At 31.0% G+C, this 4,382-nt stretch overlaps 1 long non-coding RNA gene across 1 annotated transcript; it reads left to right on the forward strand.

Moving 5' to 3' along the window:
* Positions 1 to 1,848: 1,848 nt before the first annotated feature.
* On the forward strand, positions 1,849 to 3,738 carry LOC125076284. The gene is made up of 4 exons (XR_007120302.1): positions 1,849 to 1,877; positions 2,327 to 2,447; positions 2,885 to 2,995; positions 3,346 to 3,738. It is a non-coding gene; the product is annotated as an uncharacterized LOC125076284 (long non-coding RNA).
* Positions 3,739 to 4,382: the final 644 nt, after the last annotated feature.

Genomic DNA, 4,382 nt, shown 5'->3' on the forward strand with positions numbered 1-4,382 from the left:
AATACTTGGCGTCGATATTTCGAGCCGCGTTCAGTTCCGCGGTCAATTGGAAGGCAAAGCCAAATTGGCATCAAAAAAGCTCGGTGTGCTCAGCAAGGCAAGACAGAATTTCACGTCGGCCCATCGTCTAAAACTATACTAGGCGCAAATTCGGTCTCACGTGGAATACTGCTCTCACCTATGGGCGGGTGCTCCCCAGTACCAGCTCCTTCCATTTGACCGTATCCAACGTAGAGCGGCTCGAATTATCGACGATCAAGCCCTTTTCGATCTGCTTGATCCTTTGGCTTTGCGTAGAGATGTTGGATCGCTCTGCATCTTCTACAGAATCTATCACGGGGAATGTTCCGACGAATTGTTCGGATTAATCCCGGCTGCTGAATTTCACCTCCGGACATCTCGTCAAAATTCCAAATCTCACCCGCACCACCCAGATGTCCGAAAATCCACAACAGCGCGATTTTTAAGACATTTTCTGCCTCGCACAACCACTCTGTGGAACCAGCTTTCGCCGGCGGTTTTTCCGACTCGATATGACTTGGGAACCTCCAAGAAAAGAGCGTACTCTTTCCTGAAAGGCCGGCAACGCACCTGCAAGCCCCCCGGTGTTGCAGATGTCCATGGGCGGTGGTAGTCACTTTTCATCAGGTGAGCCTACTGCTTGTTAGCCACCTCTGACATAAAAAAAAAATGTAATTTGAAGAGAGTATTTTCTTTTATCGCGTTTAGGAGAAGATTAATCAATAATAATTAATCTTTGTATGTGGATGAAAATAATTTTGATAATTTTTCCCTATTAATAATCTTAAAAAATACCAAAGGTTGATTTTTATGGGATTCCAGCTAACCCCATAAGAATTTTCAAAATCTGCAATTTAGTTGTTTAAGCGTAACATACATAACTATTTTGTAATAAAATTGTATATACGTAGAATGATAAACTTCAAAATATTATAATAGACATTCAATGTATGTTGAACCAGTAGAATGTTTCCGAGTCGGCAAGGAATTTTCCAGAATTGAGCGTATGCAGATCGAGAGCGCATGTTTGACCTTTGCAGTATCAATCAATACTAAAGTCCGGAACCGCCCTCTCGATGTATATAACATACCTGTTAAATATCGTCATGTTGTATTTTAACTGTAACCTTAATTAGGAAATAAACATATTTAAATCCCATCGTTAAAATTGATTTGCATTGATTCGGGAATCATTGATTACCTCATAAATTTATTAATATCATATGAATAGAATAATACGACTTTACGATTAAAACTTAAACTAAATACGTCTCGTCGTACGTGCGTGCGTACGTGCTGGATCCATAGCATGGATGCACCGCATATATTCTTAAATTATAGTTATTATATACTCTTTCAATCTATAATAACTTACCTGATTTCGTTCTAAGCTTCTATCATCAAAGGTTGTCTTTGTGGGATCGCAATAAAAGTTAAGACCGTCTTTGCGCACCATTTGTTATATATTTTTCGTTTCTCTTATGTACTCAATATTTTTGTGTAATATATTTTGTGCAATAAAGTATTATAAATTAAAAATAATGAAATTTTAACTATGTCCGTATCACATCAATAATGGTTTAAAATTTGATCCTCGCGCCACGTTCTGATTGGCCGTCACAGTCTATGGACGCGTCCATATTTCAATCTAGTGATTGGTAATGAACTACGCATGAGCACTGTGGACCAGACATTCTAGGGCTTCTTCTAGCACTAAAGGCATTAGTATGTTTTAATTACTTTGTTTTCATTTTATTTGCATTAGTATAATACATTTAAAAGTATTTAGATTACAAATTTTATATTTTAGAACGTGTGTAAATCAATAATTTATTAAGCAGTTGCTTTTAAAAATCGTAAGTGTACTTTTATTGATATAATACGAATTATATGTTATTATTTAATATTATATGAAAGCTTTAAATTTATCAAAATGTTGAAACCTGTTACATCTTCTAAGTAACATTAAAGGTTTCTGTTTATGAGTATAAAAAAATAACTTTGTTTTATAAAAGTTATCGCTTAAGGAAATAGTTTGGGATAGAAATTATTAAAGGAAGTTCAAAGTTTACCCAAACTGTTTATTAAGCGGTAAAGATTTAGGAATAAGTCCACAGGCAACGAAGGTTAGCAAAAATTTTCTATTATATAATTTTTGCGTACATTAGTTTAATACATTACTTTCGTTTCGTGTTAGAGTTATAAGTAGGAGAGGTATAATCGTATATTAAACATTGAGTAAAATTTTAAACTTTTTTGGAATACATTTTTCAATGTATTTATTAATTATTATTATCGATTTCAGGATTACCCTCCCCCTCCTTTAATATGAGGTAAGGAGGGGGAGGGGGTAAGGCTGTGCAGTTGTATGCGGCAGAGATGGTGCAATAAATATGATCTCTGATGATATCTGACAATTTTTGAAGGTAAAACAAATAAATAAATAGACCTTACACACACACACACACACACATACACACACACACACACATACACACACACACACATACACGCGCTCGCGCACACAAAGTTCGAAAACGAAAACGATTGATATTTCGGCACTTTTTTAAATACGTATATATAAAATGAAATTTGTTTTTTATTTTAATATAGGTATATTTTTATTATTTTACACTATATTTCATTTCTAACGATATCAAAATGTATGCACTGCTCGAGTTTGAAATCACCAAGAATATTTCAAAAATATTTATGGTACTGATACGCGCCCTAACTGTAAAATGCATGTATTATAAATGACACATATAAAAAGTATGATACTAAATAAACCAAGAACTTATTTAGGTAATATGATAATTAGGAAATGATGGCATTAAATGCATTTATGTTATGATTATTACAGGGTCCCAAACGGAGCCTCGTTGATTGACATCACAGGCATCAATAACGGTTCTGATGATGGTCCATTTCAAGACGGAAGATTCTGCGTGCTAATAACTATTCAAATAATTAGGTATGTTGTTTTCTTATTTATTTTGTGTCATTAATATTTTGGTATGTTCTCTTAAATATAAACTCATATAAAAATAGTATTCATTTAGATTTTAAAATTGCTTCGAAAGATTTAATTAATATGAGGAATAAAATGAACATCGAATCGATTTTTTATATCTTGGTTGGTGTTAAGATTAAAACAGTACTATAATCGGTTTCAATTGATTACAAATAAAGTTATCGCTTATTAAATTACATTAACCACGCGCTGATTTATTTCTCTTACTTGACGCCTGTCACTTGTTTTTATATATCATTATTGTTTTTAAAACAAAAAATGTGTTTTAAATTTATTATTTTTTGTTTCAGGTCAACAAATGGCCGTAAAGAGTTTTTTCATAATTTATCGTTAACTTCGACAATAGCAGATACATATTATTATAATGTAAGCTAAGGGTTTTAAATACTTTTAATAGATTCTATACTCCGAATAATTTAAAAACTTTATAAGCAATTTCTTCAAATATAGACCTAATATTATATTCATTCTAATATTAGCTTATGTAAGTCTTAAAGTGGTAAAACACTAAATGGTAACGGTCATAATATCAGTAGATTTGCTAAGATGAATAAGATATCTTTGTGTATATAAAAATAGAAGAAGTCTCATGATTTAATTAAAAAAAATGTATTTGAAATTTGGTATTACTTAAATCTGGTTTGTGTGCTTTCGCGAAATAACCCAATTTTAATAGATCGCTATTAAAATTATTTTATAAATAAAATAATTATAATTTTTTTGATAACATTAAGACTTGATTTGATATTGATTCATGAGGTTTCTTCTAGAGATATCTTAATATTATAAGTTTTTGCTTAGAGGTTTGATCTATGCAAGTTATAATATTATAATTATCTATCTTAAGATATAATAGATAGACAGATAGAAATTTTACTAGGATAATGTTTTAATAATGTTGTAAGATTATGATTTTCACTTATACACTCACTGCCTTTGTTTAATGAGTTACATTTTCCGTTATAAAATTAAACAAAAAATATATAAAATCTTTCTTTCATTATATATTATAATATTGGTATAACATAGTTACACTGTAAATTTGATATTAATGTACTGTAGCCATGTTAAATTCTATTAAATTTTGATATAATATTTAACAAGATACAATTACAATACAATCGTAAAAAAATGCTTGAAAATGATAGGATTTATTAAAAGAACATGTCATGATTTTAAAAACGTAAATGCCATTCTAACTTTATATTTTTCACTAAGCCGTAGTATTATTGAATATGCTTCACCTGCATGGAATCCAACTTATAAAATTCACATTAATCGCCTTGAAAGAATTCAAAAAGGATTTACAAAGTTTTTGGCATATAAA

Source organism: Vanessa atalanta, chromosome Z (assembly GCF_905147765.1).
Source record: "Vanessa atalanta chromosome Z, ilVanAtal1.2, whole genome shotgun sequence".
NCBI classification, from domain to species: Eukaryota; Metazoa; Arthropoda; class Insecta; order Lepidoptera; family Nymphalidae; genus Vanessa; species Vanessa atalanta.